Source organism: Colius striatus, chromosome 1 (assembly GCF_028858725.1).
Source record: "Colius striatus isolate bColStr4 chromosome 1, bColStr4.1.hap1, whole genome shotgun sequence".
In the NCBI taxonomy this organism is placed as follows: Eukaryota; Metazoa; Chordata; class Aves; order Coliiformes; family Coliidae; genus Colius; species Colius striatus.
The window spans coordinates 29,707,047-29,726,359 of NC_084759.1; the positions used below are offsets into that span (position 1 = coordinate 29,707,047).

The 19,313-nt window shown below is 44.1% G+C and overlaps 1 long non-coding RNA gene across 1 annotated transcript; it reads left to right on the plus strand.

Moving 5' to 3' along the window:
* The first annotated feature begins 3,859 nt into the window (after window positions 1-3,859).
* Window positions 3,860-9,768, plus strand: LOC133624679 (uncharacterized). Its single transcript, XR_009818041.1, has 3 exons — window positions 3,860-4,357; window positions 5,703-5,964; window positions 9,683-9,768. It is a non-coding gene; the product is annotated as an uncharacterized LOC133624679 (long non-coding RNA).
* The last annotated feature ends 9,545 nt before the right edge of the window (window positions 9,769-19,313 follow it).

Consider the following 19,313-nt stretch of genomic DNA (forward strand, 5'->3'; position numbering starts at 1 on the left):
CTGGACCATTGTCGTAATTACACAAAGAAGATGCTAAGAGTGCCTCTTCCACAGCTTGGTTTTGGTTGGATTTGCAGCACTTGAGAGTACAGAAGTGCATTATGGTACCAGCAGAAAACACACCTGTTTTGGAGAGAGGAGTAGGATTTTTTGCAAGCAATTCCTCCTCTCTTCTGGCAGGGGTTACTGCAGACATAGGGCCCAGCAAGTGCCAAGTTCCTGTGTATGAGTATTTTGATCTATATCCTTTCAACAAAAAGTAGTGTTGAGTTTCCAGGGAATTTCAAGTTACTAAACCTACATCAGATAGTTTAACTAAGAAAAGGAGCTTTGCCCACATCTCCGTTTCAGAAAAAGAAAGCCTATCTGAATCATAGAGGTTCCTTTAGGACCTGCCATCCCCTTCCCTGTGTCAGCCATCACTTTTCTGATGGGATCTGCCTGCCCTCTTTAGCCTCTTCCATGTCTTCCTTTCTCCCTATTTCACTCCCAGCTTGATTCTGTGTGGGAAAAAATGGGACAGAAGAATTGTAGTCTGCTCAGTTCTCTCTTTGCAAGGCCTTGGCAGGGTTTACAGGAGCTTGTAATGTTTTGGACGGTGGTGTGCTGAATGTGTCCCTCGGCTGCCCTTGCATGCTCTGGTTCCAAGTCTGAAAATGTAGAGAAGCGTGTCTCCCTACTGAGTTTCTCCTTTTAAGCTGTGTCAGCGACTTTAAAATAGTCCCTGTACCCCAGTAGAGATGTCAGCCCTTTCTGCTGCTGAGCCCATGCTGTGCCTAGTTGGATGATAAATTAATTTTAAGCCCCTCCGAGGTGCAATCTGGAAGGTGGAGCTGCACAAGAGCAAGCTGCCCTGTGTCTGGGTAAGATGAGGCAGGCTTTCACCCATGTAAAGCACAGTGCCCAGCACTTGTAGCCACAACAGATTGACAGAGCAGATTTTTAGAGCCTCGAGACACTAAGGAGACTGTGACCTGTATGGTGGGATGTTGTCGTGTTCATTATCTCGTATAGTATTTTCAGGCTATTGCTGCTTTGGCTAGTGGCCTGAGATACAGATTTTGACAGTGGGCCATCTGCTGCAGTCTACTCAAAAGACTGAGTTTAAGACAATTTTACTAAGTTAAGGCCTTTGTCGAACTGCATTATCACAGTTGTGTTCTCCCTTTTGTGCTCTAGGGATGCCCTGCAGCAGAGAGCTGGCTGGCTGGAGCTGCTCTGCTCCTATGAGCCAGGGCCTGGATGTGTGTTCAGATCCAACGGTTCCTACCAGCTTAAAGAGTTTGAGAACCTCCTTTGTTTTACAGTAACAGTCAAAGTCTGTTTTTCAAGGGGTCTTTATACAAAACAGTTGTTTCTACCATACAGATCTTTGCCTGAATTTTAAGGGGAAGCCCGAGGAGATGGTACCAAAGGCTTGGTCTTGGTGCACAGGTTGTATAGTAGGTAAGGTTTTGTGGGCAGTGGGGGCATTGAGGGTTTTTTTTGGTTACAATTACAAGAGACAGTTTGAGAGTGGCAAACATACTGTTAAAATGATAACAAAAGGATGTAAATCAAGCTCTAAATTCAGAAGAAAAGCAACCTGACCTCCTAAAAATCTGAAAATTTGTCCCATCAAGATCAATAAAGAAGTCCAAATATCCAGCAGAGACAAGTGCTAAAACAGCTTTCAAAAAGCAAGCAGCTGAGGTTTTTTGGAAGAAGACATGTTTTTTTGTAATGAACAGTGAGTATCACTATCTCATATCAGTAGGGGTCGATAATGAAGGAGGGAAGATAGGTGTATTCTGGGGAAGCTTAATTGCTTGATAGCAGCTTTCACTGCCAGGGATGCACCTACCACAGACTTGCTTTTTTTTTTCCTTAATAATGAAATTGAGCTGTTCTCTTCAAGTGTCAGAAGAAGTACTAGAGCAAACTGCAGTGCCACGAAGCAATATGCTGCTGAATTTTCAGTACGCGTTAACATGGGAAAGGGAGGTGTCGATGCAAGCAACCTGAACCTGCTAAAGTTGCTGAACACAAGGGGTAATTGAAGTCACAGGTATTGGATGGGGATTGCTTGCAGCTTCAGAGGGGGGTGGGAAATGTTCTTTCTCGTCTGCGTTATGATTAAATTTGTTATTTGAATATACTAGATGTATGAGGTTGTGCTTGGGACACTGTGTGGAAAGTACTTGAGGAAGGGAGTGGTAGAAACGGGACAGAGTTTAGTAGAACAGGTTGTAGCTGGACTTTAACTTCACAGTTTCTTCTACAAGTCAGGAGCTCATTCATCAGGATGATGAAGACTGAAGGATCTAGTTGCACTAACTGAGGTCTTGATGCACAGGCAGTGAAGCCCTAACATGGCTGCAAGATGGGACAATGGGTAATGGGATGAAGCTGGAACACAAAAAGTTCCACTTAAGAAAAAACTATTTCACTGTTCAGGTGAGGGATCCCTTGCACAGGCTGCCCAGGGAGGGTGTGGAGTCACCTTCCTTGGAGGTCTTCAAGACCTGCCTGGACATGTTCCTATGTGACCCGATCTAGGTAAACCTGCTTCTGCAGGAGTGTTGGACTAGATGATCTCTAAAGGTCCCTTCCAACCCCTATCATTCTATGATTCTACAAGTGTTTATGGCAGAGACAAGAGGGTTTTACTACTCTCTGTAGTACCTTCAACTTCTTGAAGGCCCAAAAGAGGAGGAACGTAGGGTATGACATCCATCTCCTGAAAAACTGGGGAAGTGAGAAATAAGAACTTGGAGCTCAGCAAAAGAACAGGTGAGCCTAAAAGCTGCCCATACGTATCTCTAAGATGGATACTGGAAGCCCCTTAAGTTCTTGAATAGGTGCATGCAAGATTCACCTCTTCTCCTGGTTGCAAAGGTGCACTGTATCAGCATGAAACCTGCAGTTGCCTGTCCTCAACATCATCCCTGTGTCTGTCTTGCATGCTCACAGAAAACGTGTTAGCAAAAGGTTTCACAGGACTTCTGAAACGTCTCACATGAGGTTACCAGAAAAAATTAAGCTGTAGCAGCTGAAGGATAAAGAAATGACATGAATTAAAAATTAGCTGGGAAGCAGGAGATAAAACAGAGGATTAAATGATCACGTCTCATCACAAACAGCTCACAGTGGGTGACCTCCCTGTACATTTGTGGTTTGAAAAGGAGTTGACTGAGAAGGAAGATTAGAAAATTTGCAAATCACAGTTAAAACTGGAGAAAAACCCGTGGAGATGCATTTGCTGCCATGTGACCCATTCATTTAGCTCATTTCTAGTCCTTCTGCGAGTCAGCATCAAGATGTGCAAATTGACACATCACTGAAGGGGAAAATTTAATCAACTTCTGTACCTTAAAGAGCCATAAGTTAGCAATATCAGTGCCAGAAGTTCACTAAAAACTTCAGTCTGATGTAAAGAGACGTGTCTAAAGCCAAAAATAGGATACACAGAAAAGATGCTGTGTGCAAAGGTAGAAACTGTGCTATGAGTAGGCTCCTAATGTAAGAAAGCTCATTGCAAAACAGGTGAGAGCTTGGGGAGGGCAATGATCTCATCAAAGTTATTAAAATTCTTGGGACCTTGTCCTTAGAAAGGAAAGGAGTAATACTCGTTTGTGATTAAAATATATGAAACAGCAGTCCAGGAAAAAGACAGAAAGTGCTTTATTTTCCTGCTTCTTATGAGAGAGCTCAGTTGTAATTCAGTAAAATGGAAGAGTGGTAGAAGTGAATAATAAAACATAAATTCTTGTTTTCCTCACAATACCTAATTAGGCTTAATGTTCAAGCTTTAGGGTGCTACAGAAGCTAAAACTCTGCAAGATTTTCAGAAGGACTTAGCATGCTGTGAGTATATACACTTCTTCCTGTGAGGTAAACTGAGACTGTGTCTATGACTTGTATACACCATGGGGGAGGCTCTCAGGCATTGTGAGCACCTGGTACCTAGCAGCTTGTTTCTGTGTGAGCAAGTTGTCCTAGCTCCTGAAATGGGACATCAGCCTGCTGGGCAAAGCCCTTGCCAAATCACATAGGGAATTTGTGTGGAGAGAATTCAGATTGGGACAGGCCAAGTTCAGTCACGCAATTGTTTGGACTCGGAACAATTAGTTCAAACCACATTCCTGTGCTTGGGAGCCATCCTGGATGCATCAGAGTCTTGCAGGTTGTCACATGTGTGGGCTTAAATTGTACACCTCTTGGAGACTACAAGACCTCCAGAGATGGACAATGAAGCTGGTGAAGGGGCTGGAGAATGAGTCTTATGAGGAGCGACTGAGGATTGCTTAGCCTGGAGAAGAGAAGGCTGAGGGGAAACATCACTCTCTACAACTGCCTGAAAGGAGCTTGTAGCAAGGTGAGTATCGGTCTCTCCAGTAATGAATGATAGGACAAGAGGAAATGAGCCCAAGTCATGCCAGGGGAGTTTTAGATTGCACATCAGGAAGGACTTTTTCACTGAGAAGGTAGTTAAACACTGGCACACTTGGAGTCACCATCCCTAAATGTATTTAAAAGATGCATAGATGAGGTGCTGAGGGACATGGTTGGGCTTGGCAGCGTTGAGTTAGTGGTTGGACCTGATGATATTAAAGGCCTTTTCAAACCAAAATGATTATATGATTCCACAACCTACTGAGAAGGCCATGTCAGTCTGTGTCTAGCTCTGGTACAAATTAGGAGACCCTATCTGATGGCTTGTGTATTTTCTTTTGAGATGACTGGTTAGGACTATTGTAAGAGAGAGATGGATTTGCAGAGAACATGCCTGACTGGGGCATTTTTCCTACATGATCTGATTTTTTTTTTGTTGTTATGCAAAAAGCTTTCCTGTCAGCTTATCCAACAGCAAGTTACCCAAATAATAAATGCGCTGTTAAGTTCACACTTAGCAGCAGCTACTCTGTTCTCCACTTTCCCTAAGTATGGTACCCTTCTTTGCACATCTCGTCTGATGCATGGACTGTCAAAACATAAATGGGCAACTGTGACTTCTCTGCTGCCTGCTCTGGAATGATAGTGTAATCTGTTTGATGTGTAGACCCCTTTAATTTCCATGTTGATTGCTATAACTTAGCCTACTTTTTTTCCTCTTTCTGTCTTTCTTAGTGCACAAATTATAAAGGTGGCCTTGCCTGCTCATCAGTGGACACTAAAGCATGTGCAGTGTCTGGTTCATGACTCTTAACTTGTTTGATGTAGCTAACGCCACGTTCATAACTACACATACAAAATGGGGAGTGCTGTCTGATGACAGCATTAAGTCACAGAATCCTCTGACCCAGGTGGAATCTCAGCAGATCTGAAGCTTTAAAAATAGAATTACAAACACCACTTTTAAAACATTTCTGAACTTGTGAAAAACAGAGCTGATGTGTTTGTTGTACGTGTTTGAATGGGCACATGAAGCCTTTTCCTGGAACGCAGGACCGATGGCTTCACCACCCACACACAAATGTCAGCACAGAAATGCTGCACAATCGCAAAGTTCATTCATAAGGAAACACTCAAATTAGGGTCCCACTTCAGCATCGTTTTAGGGAAAGCAATTTAATACTGATCAAATACCAGAGAAGCATAAACCAGCCTAATTTTGCATTAAATTACTGGAGCCTGTAGTGAAATGTAATGCATAGTTAATCAATAAGCAGCTAGATTTCAGAGTCAACTTTTTTGTTTTGGTTTTTTTTTTCTGGGAACAGACCTATATCAGTTCCAGGCTCAGCTCAGCCATGCACATCTGGATAAAAAGGAAAGATCACGTTTACGTATGGGAGATTCAGCTCTAATTTTCACCTGTATATACCAATGTGGACTGTGAAGAAAATGACATGATTAAACTGATATACTACCAAAGTATTAAATCCAATATCTGGAAAGATGCTTTCCTTCCCTGGTTGCTTCTGAACCATAGAAATTGGTTTTCAGCTCTTCACTCAAGAACAGCAGAAGAAGATTTATCAGGTACTTTGTTGGTCGTTTTGGAGTTTTTTTCTTTAGAAATATTTTGTGTTGCTTTAAAAGTACATAATCACTTTTATATTGATAAGTGTATCAAAAAAGGAATATTAGGTAAAGAGTAGGTGATCTCAGTGCCATGGAGGGGCTGGTGAGCTTGGTGGCATCATGGTTTAGCAAGGAGCAGCTTTTGGTAACGGGGAGTAGGTTGCAGTGAAGAACCAATTGGTGAATTCTCAGACTTTCCCCCGTCTCTTGGGTTCAGACCCACCTCCGGCCCAACTGGGCAAATCTGATGCCTCTGCCATCACTATTTAGGGACAGGAATTAGCAGTGCTTGCAGGAGGTGTATGAGTGGTACAATATGGAGGCGACCACAGGGACCTCACAGTCAGAGAAGGAGGGAGGAAGGAGGAGCACCAGACCAGAGACCCCTCTGCAACCCATGGTGAGAACGAAGCTGTACCCCTGCAACCCATGCAGGGTGATGGCAGGACTGAGAGCCACCACTAGCTCCATGTGAGTGCACCTGAATGGGCAAAGGACTGTGTGAGGAGGCAGCCATGGCACAGGCCGTGATGGAGCCTGTGTGCCGCAGAGCAGCCCCACACAAGAGGCAGAAAGGAGCTGCAGCTTTTGGGATAAATGTGCATTAGAGCAGCCTGTGCAGGGTTGCTGTGTGTGTGAGATATCTCATGGACTTGCAGGGAGGACTGGTGCGTAGCCCACCTGCCCTTAGGAGGGACAAACGGCAGAAGCTGTCAGGAATAGACTGACTGAAACCCCCACTCCCTGCCCACCTGGGCTGTTCATGGGGGGAGGAGGTAAAAACATGGGAGACAGGGCTCTGAGCCTGGGAAAAGGGGAGGTGTGGGGAGAAGGTGTTCTTAAAGGGCTGGTTGGACTCATCATTGTTGTACCACTCTGTGTTGTTTTATTTTGGTTATGTTTTGGGGTTTCAAGGTTATGCTTTAGTTGATGTTGCATTAAATTATTTTCTGTTTTCTTCCCCAAGCCCAGTAGCCTGATCTGTTTTGTCCTGAACCTTAAGTGGCAATTAAGCTCTCCCTGCCCTTTGACAATTCCCAGGTCTTTGGTACTTGAGTCTAATTGTGGTCTTTTGTCCCTTGATGGGCCCAAACCAAACAGTGGGCAGCTCCCAGCTGTGCATGGCAGAGGGGCAGCTCTGGTGAAGTTGGTTGCTGCTCTGCAAGGGCTGATCACACCTCCCGTTGGCCTTGGCCAGAGCTTTCCTAAAGGTTTGCACATCTTTAGGAGGATGCAGACGATGCCACTGTGTTTAAGCACGGCATAAAAGCACAAGGTCCACAGCTCCAAAAGAAATATTTTATCTGGAGACATTGTAACCTGCTTTAATCTGATAAATGCTGATGCTGTCCCATAAAGGGATGAAGGAAAAATCAATGTAACCCTAAACTAAATTGAATTATTGGGTTTTCTCTCCTCCCTTCCGCAAAAACTCAAGTAGCTTTGTGATTCATCACACACAGCTGATCATGAGCTGTGAAAGTTTCTTTCTAGCTTTACAAAAATTAAATGTTATGAAGCTTTTCACCTGGATTAGTGGTGGGCAGAGCAATACATAGCCTGGTCCCAATTATTTCTTAGCTGTTGCCCCTGACCCTCCCCATCCATCCACTGCCGGCATGTGCTACTGTTTGCAAGCTAGCAGCTCCATGCAGGTTTGCTGGAAAAGAAGTCATGGAAGGGTTATTATATAGCAACAGAGATGCTATTGTAAATAAGAACATTCAAAAAGCTAACAGAAGTCCTAGGCACATTTAAAAATACATTGCAAAGAGTGTAAAAAAGACCATTGCAGAGCTATAGTTGTCTTCAACATGGCTTTCTTTCTAATTGCATCTGAGACCCCCGCTGGTTAAATGACTGGCTTTCTATCTACATAGTAAATCTGCTTTTTTTGCAGATAACTCTTTATGAACACTCTTCCTGTTACAAATCATGAGGCACAATTTATATTGGCAATAAAACCTTTAACGTTCTCTAAAACAGTTAACCAGCTCACTAGAACATTCCCCATCACAGAGCTAGCCTTAGGAAGTTAACTAACAAACATGTTATTAACCACTGATGAGGAGCTGTTTGGAAGAGATTATTGCTTAATTAATCTTTGTTCTGAGCTAATAAGAGTGTTAAATGGGCCTCACTGTTGAATTGGGTTGTTAATACAGATTGCACGTTCCCTCAGGGGGAAATCTGAGTCCAATATGACATTAAAGTTAGCCATCCAACATAGAAGATAGTTTAGGCATTAAAAATAACAAAGCCAAACACCTTCATTAATAATGTCAGAAGATTCAGTGGCTGTGTGTGTTTATGAGTGAGTGTACGAATTACTGTGCTCTTTCCTCTTCTGGTAAGCAAGCTATATCAAAAGCATTATTTAGATCCAGCATTTTTCATCACTGTTATGTCATGGCATAAATTAGACTTGTCATACTTATCTGTAGTAAGCAGGTTAGGCTGATCAGGAAAGCAGAATGTGAAGCCAATTCTAATGTCATCTGCTTCTAAAAAGACAAACAAGATCAAAAATCTCCTAATACTAATGAGCTAAATAAGCCTTCTGCTTGATACCATTTGATGCAACAGTAAAAGGGCAGTGATGACATTGCCCTTGTGCTTCTTGGCATTTTTAGTAGTGAGCACTCAGGTCTTAGCTGTGAAGGCAGGTGCCCATGCCTCATAGAATCATAGAATGGTAGGGTTGGAAGGAACCTTTAGAGATCATCTTGTTCAACCTCTCTGCAGAAGCAGGTCCACCTAGATCGAGTTGCTTAGGAACATATTCAATCTTCTTTTGGAAGGGCCTTCTAATTCCCTGCACAGGAAGTTACCTACTGTCCCTGACTCCCTTTTAACATACATGTTACATCCTTTGGGAGAAGACTCCATAAAAAGAAAGGTTGCAAAGGAATAATTCCCCCTTGAATGTCTGACATTAGTAACTCAGAAGGGATATTGGTCTGTCACTACGGTCACTTCCACACCAATCCCTGTCCATCATGAGACCCGCTTCCATCCCTACAGCCATCTCGGAGGTATTGACTCTGTGTGTGCCTGCATCCCATGATCTCATATTTATTTTGTATGAAATGATCTCAAAAAGACTAGGCAAAGCATTTATGACATGAAAGCACCAGTATGAGAGAAATGCACAAACCCATACCCATATTATTATTTTGGGATTTCATCTTGTTTGAATTCTTGCTGGCTTCAGGCTTAATATAGTGTACAACTCCTCCTCTTGCCCAAAGCCTGGATGTACTGAGGTGAGGTGGAGCCCTTGTTTGCCTGACTCCTCTGTGACTAGCCTTTGACATCTTACAGGTTTGTTTTACAGTCTTCTGCCGCACGCACTTGAATATTGATGAGAGTCTTGCACTTAGGAGATGTGGTCACAGTACAGATCATCGCTTAGTGGTCTGTTGACTGGTTTCTCTGTGTTGTCCTTGTTGTTGCTAATGCATCACGTTGAAGCACCAAGGCAAAACCTTCTTGATTAGCACATCCTTGGAGACCTCTAAATATTGCCTCACTTCATTACTACTGCAAAATGATCAATATGCCTCACCAAAATGAACTGTACTTTAGACATCTCCCTTGCCTGATTACTGTGTGGTTTCTCTTCCTCAAGGATAATGGAGGCTTGTTCCCAGCCAAAATGTTTTTGTGGTTGCAGGTGCAACTGTGGAGTCTCTTTCTACGCCTGTGGCGTTTTCAGGAGTCGTAACTGCTCATCAAAAACCAGTCTTTGTACGCATGCACCCAATTTGTGTTTGGTGAGTATGAGTTGGAATTCATAAATAAGAAGTGACTGATTAGAATAACATACCTTTGTGCTTTTATAAACATAAAGATAAGGGCTGGAATGCCTCACTCCAAACTGTCTCCAGCAGACGTTCACAAATCAAAGGTAGTGTTTTCTCACTCCTTGTTTCACACAGACCTTTACATGTACTAGCCAAAACTAATCTTACGTGTACAACAGCGTGTTGGCTTGATCTATTTGTTACAGATCATTAGTATTGCTCCAGTCAGCCATCTTCTCAATTATCATTTCCAGTTGCTTCATAGTTATTAAACTGTCACATTTCAAGTGTGGACAAAGTGTCCATGATGATATACAGACGCCTGCTAAGTGGAAAACTTTTAGATGCCTTTTTATTACTCAGATCCCCAAGGAATACTGCTGTGATCATGCTGTCTTCAAATATATATTTGACCTGTGCTTTCCATGCACAGTTAAGGGCTAGAATAAAAATACATGTTTTCTCTGGTTATTAATCAAAATTCAAGACATTAAAAGGACAAGAGAAGAATTTCCACTGAACACTCAACTAACAAAGTAAATTGCTCAGGCAGGATGCGCTTGCCTGCCTCAGCTCCGCTCAGCTCATCCGTGCTGCTGTTTTTCTGTATATGCATTCACAGAAATCCATCTGCATGGAAATACAGCTCCATTCAGATAAGCCTTTGCATTGTAAATCCAGCTTTAAGATCATAAGCAGTGCTCCCTGCTGTGCATCAAGGTCTGGTAAACCTCTCCTCCATGCTGTGGGTCGGAGGACCCATTGCACATCCTGTCTCTTCTAAGCTCTTGCTTTCCATTACACCTTCTTCTGTGATAAATTGCCAGGCCCTTCTTGCTGCAGTGGAGGCCAGCTGAGCTGCTATGATAAGAGTAGGAACCTCCTAGACACAATACCACTACCTTATTTATGTGTTGTCCTCAGTAAAATTTCCTGATGAATACTCTTCTTGCAGGAACCTTTCTGTACAGAAGGAGTTAGGTCCCAAAGGAGTGTAAGCTTCAGTAGGGAGGTCTAAATGACAAGGTCAGCAGCTGCAAAACTGTGTCCTCCCCAATCTCACCACCACATCTGTGGACCTGAGCACTGTCAGCTGGTGCTAAACAGTGATAGTGCTTGAGAAGAGAGAGAAGGAAAGCTGGAATGGAAAAGCAGGTGGAAAGAGTAGGAATAAATATCTGTAAAAATGAAGCAAGAGAGTGAAAAAATGACAGAACAGATATTGTTAACTCTCTGTTCATTAGCAGCAAAAATCTCCCCTCTACACAGAGACAGACTCTCCAGGACTCACTCTATAGGACAGACCCAGCTCCCAGCAAAGTCATGTTGGATTTGGGGAATTGTCTTTCACAAGCTTCTTCTCAAGCAAAAAAAAAAAAGCCTCATCTTTTTACTGAAAAAAAACTACACCAAAAGCAGTCAGGAATTCAGCTAAGGGTAATCCTCAACTCCAGTGGTCCTCTTCAGCACAAGGCTCCCTGTTCCTCTCTCTGCTGCCAGATCCCTGTATTTCATTTTCTCTCAGTGGCTCAGGACTCCCTTTTGTTCCCAATCAATGGTAAGAGCAATTCTCCGCTTCCTTTCCCCTCTCCTGTTTAGGTACATTTCCATCACTGCCGTGACCTTCAGAGCTGATGTATGGAGCATCCCTGTAGGATTGTTCTCTCTGACATTGAGCATGAGGCTGGGCAATAAAATGAGGAATTAGCAGGCATTTACATTCTGAAGTTAACAATGAGGAGTGTGAGCCTTCTGAACATCTGTTTCCCCCATTTTCCAGGGGGCCTTCAATTTACTCCCGGTTCTTATCCACGTGGCTATTACCATTAGCCAGCAGCAATGCCCTGGGTCTAGTGTGCGGAACTAAAACCCTCTAAATCATGGTGCATCTCAGTTTTGGGAGGACAATTGTAACAGCCATGGTTAGGAAACAGTTAGAGACCTTCTTTGAGGGTGATGAAAGAAACAGTGGGAAAGCTGTCCTGGAGCTGGACTCAGGGCTTTACAAATGAGGAAACTGTTCTGCAGGTGACTGCTGAGTCCAAGGCTGGTGGCTGTCACCCAAGGAAAGAGCAAAGTCCTCACCCTCAGGTGAGAGGAAGGCCAGAAAATCCGGAAATTAACAACTTGTGAGGGAAAAAGAATGAGAGGGAAGAAAAAAATAGTAAGTCAAATATCTAAACCAGACTGAATGTGTGTGTAAGAGAAAAGAAGTCAGGAGGGATGGATGAAAGGAAATTCTGGGTAATGACGACTGTTTTGACATGACTTGGCAGATGTAGAGGATGAATGCTGTTCCCCAGTAAAACACGGGCATGAGTGAAGCTACCAAAGATCACTCATCTCCTGACCCAGGGAATGAAGGGGCTAAACTGACCACCCTGACATCTGGTCAGGGTGTTGGATGGGATCCCTTATGGAAGGAAATGCCTGAGTGGGTTATAGAAAGCCACAGCAACAATAAATCTTCCCGGTGCCTCTGCCTTTGTCTTTCAAATCCTTGTAGGAGGGCACGTTGTTCAGCTGTTACACCGCTCCCAGATTTAGTGACACTGGAAGTAGCCTTCGCCTCCCAGATTCCCCTACTTCATGGCCTTTAATAACCTCATGAAGCGTAATGAAGCATTTAAGGGTTTGTGTCAAGCTGGCTGGTGTGCTGGGGGTGGCACATGAGGGCTTTGGGACACCTGATCATAATTTGAAGATACCTTTGAGAAAGGGCCTGGGGTGGGGATGAGACACCCCAAGGCTCAGCCATGGGGACAGGGTCTTGCTGCTGCAGCAGTTTCACCTCAAAGCTTGGAGGGCTGCCCTCAAGTTTGGTGCCAGCTCTGCATCCTTTCCCAAATTCTCCCTAGTGCCTCTGTGACGTTCCTGTGGAAATTTGGGGCAGAGGCAGTGCAAGGACACAGGATGCAGGGAGGGAGTCTTGTCTCAGCCTCAGGTCTGCTGGAGGTGGGATTTAGCATCCCCACTTGTCAAAATCCAAGCACAATAATAGCCTGGGGGGGATGCCAAAAGCCTGACACCAAGAGTGACTTTCATTATGGATCACACTGCTCACAGTCATCCAAACACTGTGATGCCCATGCACAGCTTAAATTACGGGCCTGTGACAACTGGGTTCAGTGCAGAGCTGTGGGAAGCCTCTGTGGTTTACCAAATAATAGGGAGAGACGGGAAAATCAACATGTCACACGAGTGTCTGCTGGCAGTCTGATGCACTTAGGTGGCTCCACACTTTTTAGTGCTTGTGCTGCATTTTCTTGGCTTTTAAAAACAGAGAAGCTTTCAGGCTCGCAGACACTTTTAGCCTGAACACCACTCCTGTCTCCATCCTCTTCTGAGATGCTTTTTGGCTAGTAGGGATTGTCTGGTGAGGATTTGGTTCCAAAACAATGGATCCAAGGTTGTGATAGAGCTCTTTTTTTTGGCCATTTCCTTTTTAAGCAAGGTAACCAAGAAACACCAATTTACACCTGAGGATGCTGATTGCACTCAGTAGTTAAGTCCATCAAGTTCCCAGTGACACTTTCTCTCTGTGAGTTCCAGATAAAGATGGGGAGCTAAAGTAGCTTAATGGATTAAAGCAATTGCCTTCCCCACCTAGACACCTTGCCTGTAATCCGATTTCAAGTGAAATTACTCATTTGCTTCAGGGGAAGGAGGTGGGGACATATCCCTCAAATCATCTCAGTGTCGAAAAGCCCCCATCTGGCAGACAGCTGAAGGGTGGCTGTCACCAGGACTGGGGCCACTGAAGTGCTGGTAGAAGGAGTGTACAGCTGATGCACATGTCTCTGTGAGTTGCTCCCCTGGCAGATGCTTTCCCCATACGGGACTTCCCCGTTGTTGAAAGTTTAGCCCTCTTTTAGCTCCTTCACAGCAAATGTGGAGAAGCTTGTCCTGCTCTTGAATACACTGTGACAAATTCTGCCAAATTCTCATTCACTTGGAAAATGGTGTTCAGACAGAGGAGGTGCCAAACAGTTAACCTTTCCATCAGACCAGGGAGAGGCTCTGGCTGTGAAAGCACCAGTAATTTACCTTCCATTAAGAAGCTGCAGCTTCTTATCTATTTGAAGGCTGATAGAAATTGTTTTCTAAATAATAAGGCTTTCACTGTTAAAAGAAAAATATACCATAGGTAATGGAAAGATTAAAACACAAGTTGAGACATCAGCAATCTATACATTCAATCAATGGCAAATGCTGTATGCAGTCACTCTCTGCTTCCCAATACATGTTACTAGGGCCATATCAGAAAGCTCAGGAGAATTTCCAGGAATTGCTGCTATTTTAGCACTTTTTTAGAGTGGGTTTTTTTTCTTTTTTAGTTCAGCTTTGAGATCCAGAAGAGAAAAATTGAAAGCTGTCCAAATGACTTGAGAGATCAGTGGAAAATCTTGCAGAGAACCCATGACTTTTCATTTACAGGTCTCGACTCACTTCTACAGGAGAAACACAGCTCTCGGGACTGTTCCCTTCACTCTTCAGCGTGGCTATAATAAAAGTGGACTTTCTTAAAGGATCTATTTGTTTCTGTGTGTAGCTGAGACACACCACTCTTTGTTTCCCAAGGCATCCCAGAGCATCTGAGAAAGTGTCCTGAAGTGTCACCTCCTCGTTACTGTCTTCTCCAAGGCAGAACATCACAATTTTGTCTGGTGACAGCACACCCCAATTTTCACAAGGATAAAACTTCTGTGAGAGAGCCAGCTTCTGATTAGGAAGAGCAGAACCACCCAAGCTGAATCTGAACAGCCAACACCCCAGTTTTGCAAACTTCTCTTTTCCCATGTACTGTTTAGAAAAAAAACAGTCTATGAGAGCAGTAAAGATGAGGAACTCATTGTTTAACCTCTGTAAAGAGAAGCCAATCCTATGCTGCTGGTTGAAGCTCGGGTGAAACATATTACAGGCAGTGCTTCACAGGAGTGATGCAACCGCCTGACAGAGGAGAGAGACAGAAATACCACTTAATGCCAGATTAATCCAACATGATTTAATAATACGGCACAAAGGAACATAATTGTCATTTACCATCGGCTTTAAAACACTTTGTGTTAACCGCATTTACTCCTCCCTCTGATGTAAGCTGTCCATTTAAGCCCCCTTGACATGCTCTCTCTGTTATCATGTCCTACAGATCCTCGTTTTTTTGCCTCTCTTCTTGGCTTTTCCTGCCTCAACTTTCATCTAAGTGTGACTGGAGCAGAAAAATGGTTCAAAAGCTGCTACAATGGGGGGTCTGTTTTCCCCTCTCACACCGTTTTCTGTCGACAGTCTAGAAGGAGACTAGTCTTGATGTAGGACAATGAGTCATTGCCTCTGCTACATGGTATAACCATTACCCTGTCTGTGAGGATGTGAGAGGAGGCCTGCTCTGCAGCCCTAACCAAGGGAAGAGCTTTTCTTGCCAGTCAAGTGTGCAAATAGGGTGAGAAATTGTTCCTAGGTCCCACCTGCAAGGTTGCTTCTAGACTGCAGCCAGAGCTGATGGTGATTTTTTTCACTTCTGGAATTAGGGACTTTTGTTGTCTGTGCTGATATTTTGTCAAGTTTCTCCATGAGAAACCCAGGATTTGAAAAATGGAAACATTTGGGAGTTTCTTGGCAATGAAAACTTTTCAGATCATAAAAAAATCACTGCAAGGGGCATGTTCTTGAAAATGTTTATTGAGTGTAAGAACTGTTCTTCACTGGAAAACACTGGGGACAATTTTCTTCCTTACTCTAACAAGTCAAGTCATATCTGAGCCCCCTTTTTACACAGTTTCATTTCTGTTTGGTTTGCCTCCTTTCCCCCAGATTCCCCTCTCCCTCTCTTCCACCTACAGGGATGGTGCTGTGGTTGAAGGGTCAGCACTCCCCATCTCAGCCCCCGCAGAAGGCTCACAGCATCGTTTAAATGTTCCAGAGACCAGTGAAATTTCATGGTGGTCTGGTGTGGGGGTGAAACCACCTGAACCCAATTTACTTCTGACTTTAGAAAGCAGAAGACTGAAGCTGGAAAGGGAAGAAGAGTTCTAAAACCTGGGACATATGGACTTTCTTTCAAGCCCTCTTCCAAGGCTTGGAAGACCAGACCAGACCAGACTTTCTGTGCAGGCAGCAACTGGCCACTCAACCCTTCTGTCCATCTGCAGGAGGCTCTCATACTAATCCCTCCACTCCATACCCTTTCTGTCCACTGCATTGTCACATAAGGATCCTGGGAATCCTCAACTGAAATATCATGGTGCAATGATAGTATTACTAGAATATGAGTGTCTGCTTTACTCCTACCTTAGCTGTAGCAGGTTTGTGTGGCCAGGTTCTGGTACCAAGTAGCTACAGAGATGTCTTCTTAAGAAAAAAATAAAGAGCTGCTAGAAACTTCCCTGTATCTGACAAAGCCAGTGCCAGTCGGCTTGGAGATGGACCCATCTCTGACCAAGGCTGAGCCAATTAGTGATGGAGTTAACACCTCTCTGATTGACATATTGGAGAAGGGAAGAAGTTGCTGCACAGGTGCTAAACTGCAGCAACAGCAGAAGGGAGTGAGAATGTGAGAACAACAGCTCTGCAGGCACCAAGATCGGTGGAGAAGGAAGGGAGAAGGTATCCAGGCGCTGGAGCAGAGGTTCCCCTGCAGCCCATGGTGCAGCCCATGGTGAGGCAGCTGTGCCCCTGCAGCAATGGAGGCCACAGGGGAGCAGAGATCCACCTGCAGCCCAGGGAGGATCCCATACCAGAGCAGGTGGATCCCCAAAGGAGGCTGTGACCCTGTGGGAAGCCCACACTGGAGCAGACTCCTGGCAGGACCTGTAAACCTATGGAGAGAGGAGCCCACTCCAGACCAGGTTAGCTGGCAAGACTTATGACCTTGTGGGGACACACGCTGGAGCTATTAATTCCTGAAGGACTGTTCACCCCATGGATGATGTATGTTGGGACAGTTTGTGAAGAACTGTAAACTCTGATAACAACCCACATTGGAAAAGCTTGTGAAGGACCTTCTCCCATGGTAGGGACCTCACACTGTAGCAGTGGGAAGTGTGAGGAGGCTTCCCCCTGAGAGGAAGCAGCAGCAAAGACCATCTGTGATGAACTGACTGTAGCCCCCATTCCTCATCCTCTTGTTCCACTGGAGAGGAGGACATGGAAAGTCTATAAGAAGGGAGGGGTGCAGGAGGTGTTTTATTTTTATTTCTCATTTCCCTACTCTGATTTGTTTATATGTTAGGATATCAAACCATTTCTCCCCGTGTCGAGTCTGTTTTGCCAGTGATGGTAATTGCTGAGCAATCTCCCTGTCCTTATCTCCACTCACAAGCCCTTTGTTCTATTTCTATTTCTCTCCTCTGTCCAGTTTAGGGGGGGGAGTGATAGAACAACTAGGTGGGCATCTGGCACCCAGCCAGGGTTAAACCACCACACTGGCTAAAGAAATTGCTGTTTGCCCCAGTCAGACACAGAATACTGTTTCTTTTGCACTACAAAACACAAATATGCTGGCAGTCAGAGGGTTAAGAGAAAACAGCAAGTAAGTACTTGTAAATTGATGTAGTGCCCTGAGGGTACCTCTGATGGTAATAAAGTGCATCTCATAAACAGATCTGACTCCATGCTACAGTCCAGCAAGCCAAAGTGGAGTGGATCTGTCCAAAATTAACCATAAATGAGACTGACACTAACACGAATCGAATGCCCTTCAGGGCTCTGCTTACATTAATTACAAAGCCTTGGAAAACCATCTAGAAGGACTTTCTCTTCTCCAGCAGAAATTAATTGAAGGGATCTGCAAACAGTGGAAAAAATTGTATGTGCAAGAAGCAAAAGCCATTTACATCCTTTTATTTGCTCACTTTTTTCATGATGAAAAGCGGTAATATTAGCAATAACTTCTAAGTGGAAAAACAGCTGTGTGGTAGTTTTCTTCTTCCACCACTCTTCTTGCCCTGACCTTTAAGGTGGCGAAGTCCATCACATCCACAAAAGTGGCTACTTCCAGACATGCTGTGGAAAGCAAGAAATCACCATTCAAAGGCTGGTGTTCTAAGACAAATGAGGCTGCAAAAGCAAAAACCATGTTGGGAAAACGCATAGGCTGGGAAATGCTGGACTTGAGGACACCCATGTGGGCTTTGGATGTCCCTACCACTGAGATTGGGATGCACCCCTGCCTCACCCTAGAAAACCCAGCCCCTCTCTGTGCCCAGTGTTGCTGCAAGGATATGCCCCGCGTCCTGGCTGCTGCCATCCCCAAGCCCACACCTCTGCCTCCCTGCCAAGGGGCTCTGGTCCCATACAGACTCAGCCAGGGATCAGATAGCCAAGACATGGAGTGCCCAAGCCTTCTCCAGCAGTGTTGTGGAGGAACCAAAATGGGATTTTTTTCTTTGCTAGGGGGAAATGTATTTAGCACCCAAGATCACCAGAGGATTCAAGTCTGTCATGACTTTGTCCTGCTTGTGCTTATGGATAGGAGCATCTCACCCTCAGCAAGCACAGTAGAAATGTAGATGAGGTGGTACATTGGATCAAGGGTTGAATGAGGTTCAGACCAAAAAAAACACTCAAAAAAATGATGATCTGAACTTTGAGACTGCAATTTGTCACAACACCTCCTTCCTTGTGATGAGATGTGGGACCAGGCTGGTGGCAGGCATCCTCCAAGGAAGGATGGCTCCTCTTGAGCTTCAATCCAAACTCACTACACTAGCCAACGGAGGGATGAAGGTGCTGCTTTGTACCTTATCCTCCTGCTCTGCTCCTTTGCATTTCAGATGCAGGGGAATGGTTTATAACCTAATTCCAAAGCAAAGGCTGGCACCTATTTTTTTATGCTTTCTTAGATGGCCTGTTTGGATTTTTATGATTCAACTAATATTTGTGGGGTTTTTGTAGTGAGCAGCCATCGAATAACATCATTAAATAAAAAGTGAAGTCTCTTTATTGATTTGCTTTTAGTTAAAAACAAGCATGTCATATATAATCGAGATGTACACTGCTTGTAGATCGTAGAGAGCACGTTTATAAAACCATCAGAAGAAATAATTAAGTGGAATACATCACAGCCACCTTTCCAAATCATTTGAACATGGATGTTATGCACATAAAATGCTGATAGTCCTTCTGGCAAACTTTTAATACATTTATTTGGTTTGCACTTTAAATGCCTGGCATATTTTAACCCTGGAGATAAATGAATCTCAGTGGGATTGCTGAGTAATTAAGAAAAGTGTCTCTGATGGGCTTGCTTCATACAGAGAGGTGAAATAGCACAGGGAGAGTCAGTCGATCATTTGATATCTTTACATTAAAAGAAAAACAAAGGCAGATGCTGAGGTGTGCCTTTGTCATGCTGTGTGACAGGGACTGTTTTCAAACAAGTTGAGTTTCTGCTGTTTGCTGTATCATGGTCTTATGAACTGCCATTTAAAATGTAAACCAGCATGCCTTCTGGAAGGAAGCCTCTCGAGACTCCCTGAGCTGGGGCACGATGGCCTCAAGGCC